The sequence below is a fragment of the Grampus griseus genome (genome assembly GCF_964374135.1).
Source record: "Grampus griseus genome assembly, chromosome: 10".
Classification (NCBI taxonomy): Eukaryota; Metazoa; Chordata; class Mammalia; order Artiodactyla; family Delphinidae; genus Grampus; species Grampus griseus.
This window is the reverse complement of record NC_139004.1, coordinates 39,114,508-39,127,561: the sequence shown is the minus strand read 5'-3', so window position 1 is coordinate 39,127,561 and position 13,054 is coordinate 39,114,508. Positions and strand designations below refer to the sequence as shown.

At 42.7% G+C, this 13,054-nt stretch overlaps 1 protein-coding gene across 1 annotated transcript in view; it reads right to left on the bottom strand.

Moving 5' to 3' along the window:
• NUDT3 (nudix hydrolase 3) overlaps positions 1-13,054 on the bottom strand; it is a 108,163-nt gene that overhangs the window by 94,067 nt on the left and 1,042 nt on the right. The window lies entirely within an intron of this gene.

The following is a 13,054-nucleotide window of genomic DNA, read 5'->3' as shown; positions in this document are numbered from 1 at the left end:
CCTTTTTCTTGGTTTTATATTTACATAGCTAACACTGAATATTAACTTGTGCCAGCCCCTGGACTAAGTGTTCTATATAATAAATAATTTCACTTCATTTTCCCACACTACAATGAAATAGGAAGGTACTATTATTACACGGGAGGAAATGACATGTAGAGATGTAAAGTAATTGGCTCAAGATCACAGACTAGTGAGTGTAAGAGCCAGGGCTCCCTCCCTGACTGACTCCAGGGCCCAAGCTCTTCACCACCACAGACACCAAAACTCAAAATGCCACCATATGGGGCCTGGGCAGGGTATAAGTGTCTGAAGTCCATCAGATTATTCTGACAGAGACACATCATGTTTCCAAAGTAAAGAGGTAAGAAGAATATTTTCATCTCCACAAAGAAATCAGCACTCTCCCATTTTTCTTGAAACATGTAGCCTTTTTTATCTTCCATCTTCCCACTTTTGAGAGAAATTTACAAGGGTACGAGAAATATTTGACCTTCCTCTGAACTCTACCTTCAGAAGGCAAGAACATCTCAGCCACCACAATAAATGGCAGCTGACCCTGGGCCCTGGTATCACAGAGACCACAGGGAATGGGATAAGGGCTGTTGGCCAACTGAAGGGGGCGGAGAGTCCAAAGAGCAGCCACCACTCAGCTCTGGCCATAGTCCTCACATAGGAATGCTAGCCCAGTGCTGCTGGATCTTCTGATTTTTCAAGAAAACCCTAAAGACCAGATTTCTTATTTGAAATTTTTCAATATTAGTATGTTGGCTACTAATTTTTTAAAATTCTTGGGCTTCCCTGGTGGCGCAGTGGTTGAGAGTATGCCTGCCGATGCAGGGGACACGGGTTCGTGCCCCGGTCCAGGAGGATCCCACATGCCGCGGAGCGGCTGGGCCCGTGAGCCATGGCCCCCGAGGCTGCGCATCCGGAGCCTGTGCTCCGCAACGGGAGAGGCCACAACAGTGAGAGGCCCGTGTACTGCCAAAAAAAAAAAAAAAAAATTCTTTAATCATCTTGCAACCCAAACACAGCCACAAGCCAACAATCTGTGGTCCTCACAACACTTTAGGACAAACAGGCTTTCAAGGGCTATATATCCAGGCCTCTGACTTTCCATGGCCTACCTGGCCCCATGTCTCCCACCTGGAATATTCTTTGTCAGCTACTCAAATCCAACCAAGACATTTAGGTGTGGTGCCACACACCCCATAAAATTGTCCCTAATATTCCATCTCATCTTCACAGACTCCTTCAAATTCCTCTCCATCACTTTTGTATTTTACATTTTATAATCTAAACTGCATCTTGCAGAAGTTTAAAGCTCCTCAAGAGCTCGGATTCTGTATTCTACACATCTTAAACCCCTCAGTTTGAAGTATTCTTTATAGATACAATTACTTTTGTACTAAACAAAAAAATTCCTTTTTGAAAGAAAAAGTCACTCAGAGTGCCTGGCTGAAGGATGATACTAAGCTTGCTCCTTATTAAACAGTGTCAACACCATGACAATACCACAGAAATATAGTTATTACATACAGAGACCTCCTAACTCATTTTACCAATGAAATCTAAAGGTTCCGTCTTGGGCTTCCCTGGTGGCACAGTGGTTGAGAGTCCGCCTGCCGATGCAGGGGACACAGGTTTGCGCCCTGGTCAGGGAAGATCCCACATGCCGCGGAGCGGCTGGGCCTGTGAGCCATTGCCGCTGAGCCTGCGCATCCGGAGCCTGTTGCTCCGCAACGGGAGAGGCCACAACAGTGAGAGGCCTGCATACCGCAAAAAAAATTAAAAATATATATATATATATAAAGGTTCTGTCTTATTATTTTATTTATTTATTTAATTTTATTGATTGATTGATTGGCTGCGCCGGCTCTTAATTGCAGCACTCGGGATCTTCGTTGTGGCATTCGGGATCTAATTTCCTGACCAAGGATCAAACCCGTGCCCCCTGCATTGGGAGCGTGGAGTCTTAGCCACTGGACCACCAGGGAAGTCCCTCGTCTTATAATTATTAAAGGCAGTCTACTCAAACTACAAAACCTACTGGGAAGAAATAAGCATTGCAGTGATAGGTATAAAAACCCTGGGGCTTCCCTGGTGGCGCAGTGGTTGAGAGTCCGCCTGCCGATGCAGGGGACGCGGGTTCGTGCCCCGGTCTGGGAGGATCCCACATGCCGCTGAGCGGCTGGGCCCGTGAGCCATGGCCGCTGAGCCTGCGCGTCCGGAGCCTGTGCTCCGCAACGGGAGAGGCCACAACAGTGAGAGGCCTGCGTACCGAAGTAAAAAAAAAAAAAAAAAAAAAAAAAAAAAAAAACCCTGAGTCAGGGCTCCACACACTCAGTAAATGATGACTGAATATAAGTCTAGTAAATGAGTCATTTCTGCAAAGAAGAAAATGAAAAATTAAATAATCAAAAGTTCCCATTACTTAAAATATATTAGTTCATACTACTCACTATAAAAAGTGTTTTATAAAAGCATATAACTTTTCTTTTAGCATATTTTACTAGGATTCTTAAATATTCAAAGAAACATCACCATCCTTCCTCCTTCTTATAGAAGTAGAAGCACTGTATGTCTAAGTTCACATCCATTTCTGTTCATCATTGCTAAGCTGCTCTCATAAAGCAAATGAGAGAAGTGTTAAATAACAGACTCAAAAAAGATTTTCCAGGCAGTTCTTTTTTTTTTTTTTTTGCGGTACACGGGCCTCTCACTGTTGTGGCCTCTCCCATTGCGGAGCGCAGGCTCCGGACGCGCAGGCTCAGCGGCCATGGCTCACGGGCCCAGCCGCTCCGCGGCATGTAGGATCTTCCTGGACCAGGGCACGAACCCGTGTCCCCTGCACTGGCAGGCGGACTCTCAACCACTGCACCACCAGGGAAGCCCTCCAGGCAGTTCTTTAAAAGGACTTTACCCTTTTATGAACAAAGACATCAACTAACTGTATACAAAGAAAGTCTACCTAAGGGATCATTTCTTTTTTGTTTATGTTACTCTTCTTCTCTTTATAACATTTTGTTTCTACTTGCTTTAAATTTTTATTCTTTTTGTAATAATTTTTTAATATGGAGTAGAAATTCACTGTCTTTATCTCCTTTTGGAAGTGCTCACAAAATACTTACCACAACATAAGATAATGCTTTTTTTAACATCTTTATTAGAGTATAATTGCTTTACAATGGTGTGTCAGTTTCTGCTTTATAACAAAGTGAATCAGTTATACATATACATATGTCCCCACATCTCCTCCCTCCTGCATCACCCTTCCTCCCACCCTCCCCATAAGATAATGCTTTATGACACTTGAGTTACTAATTTTCCACTTTAAAAGGAGTTAAAAAGCATCCTACACTGCTTACCAATTTTTTAAAGTATATTTGGACAAAGCACACAAAAACCACGCTCTTACCCTGCCTCAGATACCTAACCAAAAGTGGACTGTTTCTACGAATCTGGTTACACTAAGAAAGCAGCAGCAGAACACAATTTAAAAATAAGATGTCAGGGCTTCCCTGGTGGCGCAGTGGTTAAGAATCCGCCTGCCAATGCAGGGGACACCGGTATGAGCCCTGGTCCGGGAAGATCCCACATGCCGCAGAGCAGCTAAGCCCATGCGCCACAACTACTGAGCCTGCGCTCTAGAGCCAGTAAGCCACAACTACTGAAGCCTGCACGCCTACAGCCCGTGCTCCGCAACAAGAGAAGCCACCGCTATGAGCAGCCTGTGCACTGCAACAAAGAGTGGTCCCCGCTCTCTGCAACTAGAGAAAGCCTGCGTGCAACACGAAGACCCAACACAGCCAAAAAAAAATAATAAACAAAAATATAAATTTTAAAAAATAATAAAATAAATAAACGATAAGATGTCCAAAAAAAAAAAGGAAAAAACCCACTCATGTTTGCTCTGAAATACTTTTGGTGCTTACATTTGAATATAGGTGTATCATTCAGTAATTTGTTTTTACTTCCAATTAAATCAGGAGGTTGCACTGTGATGACCTTTTTCTTTCAAGTCCTCCCATACCCAGCTCTGGGTTGGCACTTTGTGGGGAGTGTTAGGAAGAGAGAGAAAAGAAGTTTAAGGCATGGTCTATGAGAAGGAAAAAAATCCAGTTTTCTTCCTTCTTGAGTAGGGAAGAACCTAGTTCTTCCCTGCTGTGTATTTCTTCCCTGTGAGTCTCCTTTACTACTCACACAGAATGCTTCACTTCTGGGACTTCCTTGGTGGCACAGAGGTTAAGAATCCGCCTGCCAATGCAGGGGACATGGGTTCAAGCCCTGGTCCAGGAAGATCCCACATGCCGCGGAGCAATTAAGCCCATGAGCCACAACTACTGAGCCTGTGCTCTAGAGCCCACGAGCCAGAACTGCTCAGCCCGCGCTCCACAACAAGAGAAGCCACTGCAATGAGAAGCCTGTGCACCACAGTGAAGAGTAGCCCCTGCTCGCGGCAACTAAAGAAAGCCCGCGCGCAGCAACAAAGACCCAACACGGCCAAAAAAAAAAAAAAAAAAAAAGAATGCTTGACTTCTAAGACTTCTGATTACCAAATACGTGTGGGGTTTTCCACACCAAGCAAGTCTCTGCAACACCAGCTGGGTGTCCTACAATTTAACTCAATTTTGTCACTATCTACCCAGAGGAAGTGTCTACCTGAAGATCCCACAGATTAAGGGCTCAGTCCTACAGGACTGTCCCTCTCCCCCTTCAGACGCCAGTCACAAGCCCAGGTGCTTCTGACCAACCAGCTATAGATCGAAAGTTCCAATCACCCCCACTCCTTGGGTTCCATTAATTTGCCAGAGCGGCTCACAGAACTCAGGGAACACTTGCTTACATTTACCAGTTTATTAAAGGATACAGATGAACAGCTAGATGAAGAGATACATAGGGTGAGGTCAGGAAGGACCCTGAAGTGCAGGAGCTTCTGTTCCCATGGAGTTTGGGTACACCACCCTCCCAGTGTGGATGTGTTTGCCCACTGGAAGTTCACCGAACCCCACAGAGGCTTCATTACATAGGCATGATCAATCATTAACTCCATTTTCAGCTTATCTCCCTTCTCAAGAGAATGGGGGGTAGGGCTGAAAATTCCAAGCTTCTAATCATGGCTTGGTCTTTCCAGTGACCAGTCCTCATCCAGGAGCCATCCAGGTGCCCACCCAGAGTTGCCTCGTCAGAACAAAAGACACTCCTATCACCCAGGAAATTACAAGAGTTTCAGGAGCCCTGTGTCAGGAACAGAGGTCAAAGACTAATATTAGATTAAGAGACACTCCTAACTGTTCTTGTCACTTAGGAAATTACAAGGGTTTAAGGAGCTCTATGCCAGGAACCGGGGACAGAGATCAATATATATTTTCTGTTATCTCACAGCCTGTCTCAAGAAGAGCTGAAAAGCCACAATTCCATTCAGAATTCTACTTGCTCCCCATTCCACAGTTGGGGACAAAGGCACATGGCTAAAGCGAACAGCACCCTATATTTAGGCTCATACATTACCTTGAGAAGGAAGGTACTATGGCTTAATCAACTCTGAGTAGTCTAAACGATGAGAGTTCAGAAATCAGTAAACCCAGTCTGACTCGGACGACTGCTCAGCTGCTTTTCAGGAGCTTGAAGGCAAGTAGCTTCCCCGTGACAGCACTCTCCTAACACACACAGCCCACTGCCAACACATCCCCAGCCTCGCAAGAACTGAACCTACACACACACACACACACACACACGCACACACACACACACACACACACACACACACACACACAAACCACTCCATTCCCAGCAGTTCCCCACTCTAGAAGAATCCCTGGCACTTAAGGTAACCAAACCCTCAATAAAACTAGGTAAGTGTTGAAAAGTCATACATACTCGAGTGGCCTGGGTTCAAATACATTTCTAGGAAAAACTGGCAAGCCTTTGTTCTATTAAACAAAAAATGTCCTCCAACCTTTTATTAGCAATGCATTGCAGTACTAACTTTTATAAGCTAACTACCTGACTTGTGTGCAACTGCCTACTACACACACACACACACACACACACACACACACACACACACAACCTCTGAAAGAAGAACTGAGGGTGAGAAACGGTGTGGCTAGAGAAGACGGGTGGGAAGATTTACCTTTCACTCCATATCCTTTGTACCTTCTGAATTTTGTAGTGTGTGCATATATATTACCTATTCAAGATAGTCTTTCTGAGTAAACTACCCTGAAAAGAGTGTAAAGAAACTTTAGGGTCTCTACTTCGTGTCCTTTCAGACTTATCTCTTGAAAAGATTACAGTACTTTATTTTATCTCCACCTGGATATTACTTAAATACAGCTTTTTCTCATAAACTCTTTTACCATCCTATTCACTTTACACCTCATATTCAAAGGAAGGAAGGTGGTTTCACGGGATGTTACTGGTTTGTTTGCTGGCTGGCTTTGCAGAACGGGGTAAAGGAGAGCCAGGAAAACTGGAAAGGTGACAAAGGCCCCACAGGATCTGGTTCCCTCCCACCTCTCTAACATCTCCAGCTATACTGGCTGGCTTCCAGTTCTTCCTCCTTCCCAAGCTCATTCTCCACTTGGGGCCTCTGTAATTGCTCTTCCATCTACCTTGCCTTTCAGGGACCACCCTATCAAAATTTGCCAATTCCCCCCCCCCACACCAATCTCAGCCACATCCTACACTTACTTTCTGCTCAGCACCCGCCACTGCCTAAAATCATCAAGTTCACTGATATTTTTGCTCATTTACTGTCTCCTGGCATTTATATCAGATGCTTCACAAAAGCAATGACTTCCATTCCACCTTGTTCATCACTGTGTCCCCAGAACAGTGTCAAACCTGGAAGTAGGCACTCAGTAAAAGTCTGTAGAACAAATGAGTAAATGAATGAATGAATATAAGAATAAACACTTTTCCCTATTCAAAGGGTGAGGAAGCAAAGGCTTCAAGAAGGCTTGGAAAAACATTGTGAACACTCGAGCACCCATGTTACTTTAAGGCAGAAATTCTCAAACTGGATTCAAGAAGTTTTCTTGGGTGTTACGAGGATTTTACTCAGAAACTCAGGTGCATATGTTTTATTACTAAATTTTAAGTTTGAACCTTATTTCCAAATTCAATTCTTTATTCTTCTTTTAACCGCATAACATCTTATTATCTTTTTTGCCTATGATGGTTTCTTTGTTCTGTTTCACGTTAACCACCATCAATCAAATGCTTTAGACTCAGCACCCATAAACTTTACATTGTGTTTCTCTTACTCTGACCTACATAAAGAACAAAGCAATAATGACAGGAAAATTTAATGGGCATCCCTATCAACCTTCATCTTCAAATTAATTACGTTAATATTAACTAAACTTTAGAATACCGATTTGACATACATTGTTGACTATGAACCACTACCAACAAGTCATTAAAACAGTATCCACTACTTGATTGTAGTCTGTTGGTGCATTTATTTACTTATTAATAAAGGGTTCCAGGCTATGAGCAAAATGAAAATCCTTTTCCCTCAGGTACTGCACCACTAGGGCTGGGGATCAGCACATTATATCAGTTAGCCAACACAAATCCTGTGAGATGGCACAGACTCTCAAGTTCAGCATCTGAAAGAAATCCTAAATGCCCTATGATGGGATGATCCAATAAGATTCTGAAAGTATTTACAACCAAATACACACATACGTTCGATGCGCTGATACTCAAGATTATCAGACACCCTGTCACTAAGACTGGAAATAAGAAAAGAACTGGGAGACTTCTCTGAAACCTACATACCAACACATTATTGGTAGACACTAGCATTCGGTATATTTTGGTTATTTTCAGTTCCTCCACTAGACTGCAAGCTTCTTCAAAGTAGGGACTATGTGTTCATTCATTCATTCACACAGTCAACAAATAATATTGAGCATCTACTACTGTTCTAACCACTGAGGACACGGAAGTGAATAAAACAGACAAAAGAGACAAAAATTCCTATCCTCAGGGACTAGCTTGCATTCACTTGAAAGGAAACAGACAATATATAGCTGAATACATAGCATGTCTTGATGGTGACATGTGATGCCAAGAAAAAAAGCATAAGAGATGCACAATGGACTGGTGTTATCTTATATGTGGTGATCATTAAAGACCTGTCTGATAAGATGAAAATTAAACAAAGACCTAAAGTGAAGGAGCGAGCCATGCAGATAATATGGGGGAGAAACAGCACAGAAGCCAGTGGGCTGGAAGAGAGGGATGAGTAAGAGGGAGAGTGGTGAGAGATGAGGTCAGAGCTATGGCAGGGGACCAGACCATCCAGAGTGCTGAAGATCATGGTTAAGACTTTGGATTTACTGAGACAGAACACCACTGGAGCAGAGGAGTGACATGACCTGACTTCTGTGTCAGAAGAATCACTCCACCAGCTGTAGTAGTGAAGACTAGAGGGGTAAGGGCAGAAGCAGGGAGACAAGTTAGGAAGATAAAGCAATAATCCAGGAAAGAGGCAATAATGGGTTAGGCTAAAATAGTACAGTGGAGGGACTTCCCTGGCAGTCCAGTGGTTAGGACGCCACGCTTCCACTGCAGGCGGCACGAGTTCCATCGCTGGTTGGGGAACTAAGACCCCGGAAGATGTGCAGCCAAAAAAGAAAAAAAAGTGTGCTGAAGGAATGAATAAAAAAATGCATTCTTGAACAAGAGCCCTTCCTTTTTGTACTATTTTATGAAAAAGAATATAGACTGCTTCACACCCAGTATATACATAACACTCTGTTTATTGAGAAATGAGAATCACCCAAAAGCAAAAGATTGGGGCAAGGAGTGGAAAAGAAGAATGAAGACTGCAGTACAATTTCAGACCAGAATTCACATCTTGGGAAGTAGGTAGAAAAGGAGGTAATGGGAAAAACATCTGACTAACCCATATTTATTAGGCAGACACAAGGGAAAGGGCGTGTGTGTGTGTGCACGCGTGTGCACGCACGCACACAAAGCCTCAGAAAAGATTTAAAGAAATGAGGATCAGAAGTGTCCAGTCAGATGACTGGATCCATGCACACATGGTGATCCTAGAACAATGTAATACTGTACACGACCAAGATATGCTGAAAAATGACTCCCCAACCAGCCTGGGATCCACTAGAAGCCCTTCGTCATGGTTTTCGCCCCTGGGATTGCCACCTGAGCCTTACTCCCCACTCTAGAGCCCGGGGGAAGGTATACTCAGCAGAGGCGTCCTTCCACCTGCTCCTCTGGGCATTTTTACTGACACTCAGGCCACCAGAGACTCCACTCACTGAGGATCTTCGATGTCAATCATCTTCTCATCCAACCTAGTGAGCTCAAGGATCTGAGAAAATGAGAACCAGGAGCCCCATGCCAAGAGATGCAGGGCTCCTGATGGAAAAGCTCAACAAGCAAAACTAAGACCTTTAAGGACACTTGTCCTCTCCTTTTAGAAACAGTTGTAATGCACAGGGAAATCTAACTGAGATGATCCTATCAGTACTCACTTTTCTCCCTCAGTAAACACAGACCCCTTAGGAGCAACTTCAACTTTCCCAGGCACTGTGATGCCATCCAATGTACAGTCAGTACCACCAGACTTTCTAAGAGTACTGCACATTGCTAGATACTCCAACTGTCAAAAATGCCTGTGTTACCTCCCCTACCCCCAGTCCAGGGAGGGCATACAGAGTACAAGCAATCCCACCCCTAGTATCTCTCACTTTCTGTAAGCACGGAGGCTCCAAAGGAAAGGAATGGAGGAAGAGGGAAAATTTCACTGGAAGTGCTTTAGGAAGGCCCAAGGTGAATAACATGACAAAGATGAATGTCGTATCACCCAACTTAGTTTCTATGAAGAAAAAAAAAAACCTGGGACTTCCCTCGTGGTACAGTGGTTAAGACTCCGCGCTCCCAATGCAGGGGACCCAGGTTCAATCCCTGGTCCAGGAACTGCATCCCACATGCATGCCATGACTAAGAATTCACATGCCACAACTAAGGAGCCCACGTGCCGCAACTAAGACCCAACGCAACCAAATAAATAAATAAATATTTTTTAAAAAAGAAAAACCTGAAAACATTCATGAAGTTATCTATGTGCAGAGTCCTTCTAGACTTTTAAGACTCCTTCCCTCTCCATCTTTTTCAGTATACTAATCCATATTAATTGAGCAGCAATTTTTTTAGTGACTTGAAATTATTCCAAAACATTTGAAATACTTTTCACAAAACCATTCCAAAGCATTTGAAACACTTCTCACAAAACCATTCTTTTTGAACTCAAATTTCACCAGCTGACGTCATATTTAATTACACTGCATAACTACAATAACAAGTACAACGAACATAAACAGATATAGGGATAAATATAACTGAGTCTTTGTAAGCACATGACTGGCTGGCAGGCCACATGCTCCGGGGCCTGTCAGGCCCAGCAGCTTACAGAGTAAAAGCAAGTGTTCAGGGCACCAAGTGGTTAAAACAGAGGCTGGGCAAGAGACTGTCCACAGTACATCAGGTTCAAAGCACTGTAAGAAATGTTAGTTGGACTTCCCTGGTGGCGTAGTGGTTAAGAACCCATCTGCCAATGCAGGGGACACGGGTTCGAGCCCTGGCCCGGGAAGATCCCACATGCTGCGGAGCAACTAAGCCCGTGCACCACAACTACTGAGCCTGCGCTCTAGAGCCCGCGAGCCACAACTACTGAAGCGTGCGCGCCTAGAGCCCGTGCTCCGCAACAAGAGAAGCCACCACAATGAGAAGCCCATGTACCACAACGAAGAGTAGCCCCCACTCGCCACAACTAGAGAAAGCCCGTGCAACAAAGACCCAACACAGCCATAAATAAATAAATAAACTTATTTAACAACAAAAAAAAGAAATGTTATCAGGATTGCCCCAACCTAAAGATATTAATTTATCAAAATGTGTCACCATAATTAGTAAAACGTCTAAGGAGGGGGATTTTCCTGCAGTTGATGCTTGCTTATCAACAGGAAAAGCAGCCAGAGGTTTGAAGGAAAGGGAACTCATTTTCATCATGTTGTTTAGTCTGTCCCACTAGCCTCTAAGCTCCCTCACTGTCTGTCTCCTTTTAACTGTATCACAGAACCTGACACTTGGTGCGTGCTCAATAAACTTGCTCAGTAAACTTGCTGGATATGTTCACACACCCTAACCTGGATCAGTATTATAGCTGCTATAACTGCTGGCCTATAAATAAAATTTTCTGGGGCTGGAAAAATGGAATGTTAGAAGGTTTGACTCATGGTCTGTTATCTGCTAATACTTTCCATCTCTTTTTCTTTACATTGTAAGTACGTTTCCTGACATTGGTTAACTAAATTTATAAATCAGGGTCCTATTCATACTTACATTATTGTTGTATTAATGCTAATAGTATTCTGTAACCTATTCTATCTTGATTAAAGCCATTAGTGCTCATTAAAAAATAAAATTGGGTTGAATGTCCTATTGAGTTTGAATTTCACATTCCCACAATGTGTGGCAGCTAATACTTCCAGTTTCTAGCACTACTATTGAGAACATAAAAGTTCTCCGGGAACTAACAAATTACTTCCCTTCCAACACAATTATATAATCTGAGAGTTGAATGGCACCCTAGAGATTATTTTGTGGTCCAAAATCCCTCCCAATTAAGGGTTCCAATCGATAACTACTCAACTTTTGGGGGCAGGGAGGGATGTAAATCTTTAAATCCCACATTACAGAATGCTGCACCTATACAGCATTCTGTATAGGAACACACAAAACAGCCTATACAGTAGGCTCTTAATACATATTTGCTTAACTGAACAAATCTAAAATAGGTTCCATTTCATTATTTTCTTATTCTTCCTAGGCTTTAGCTGTAACATCTACTGAATTTGAATGAAAGATCTGCATCAATCTTCTGCTCATTAACCAATGTTCAAAAAGAAATTCAGCAAACTCCATGATCAGTCAAGTGTTTTAACAATGATGCTGCTTGTACCAGTACATAAAACTTTAACAGAAAATGGAAAATCAAGTCTTCATTACTTTGCTTATGATCTATAAAGGGTTTCCAATTTACCCAAAATACTCATGTGTTCTCAATTTCTAGTATGATTTTTTAACAAAGTCTTGCATCATTCATACAAGTAAATTATACACCCTTCTACTTATAATTGGGGTGCTCACAGATTTAACCATAGTGTTATAGTAAGACATGCTATTATGCTAATTAGTTTTCCCTCTAGTTAACAGCCTGTCATCTCATCTGATTTCCCATAATATGATATGACAATGAAGAGAACAAAGCCTCTGGAGCAGTAAACATCGCCAATAATTCTACTTAACTCAAGCATATATTCCAAAACAAGTACATAATTTACAGCAAGGCCCTGCTTAACAGGCTATTACAATGCATCTGTTTTGAGGACTTTTACAATATATTCTAGGACACAAGTATACATTTCCAAATGCAGTTTCCTACTGTTTTGCTGAAAGGGAACACACAAAATCTCTCAACAGCACAATTACAGTGCTTTTAAGTTTTTTTTTTTTCAGGCAATAAATTCCCACTTCCTCCTAAATATCTTTGGACAGCAACTTCTGGCAACCCATCTGTGTCTTTCATCACAACTTCTTTTCATAACTAACGGGTCAAGTTCTTTTCTCCCCATGTCAACACGATGTGCTGTACTTGCAGCCCTGCCACGATAGCCCACTGCTGAATGCCGGAATACAGCATATTGAATTTCACTGTCCTTTATTGTTTCCAGTTTAACTGCCATTTTACCACCATACACACGAGAGAAACGCGTTCCCACAGGCATCTTATGAATTTCCGAAGCAGCTATTCTGTGAGGATTTACAAAACATTTGCCTTCTCTGAATTCCCTTTATCACCACAGAAACGGCTGTGAGGAGCTGAGATTTTTTTAAGTACCCTATGCAAAAAGAAACTGATTTTAAGCATTTCTCTTCTGCAAGCAAATTTAATCCTAAAGGCCTTCCTATAGGGCAGTGGAGGAATGTCAGGGCAAAGATCTTAAATACC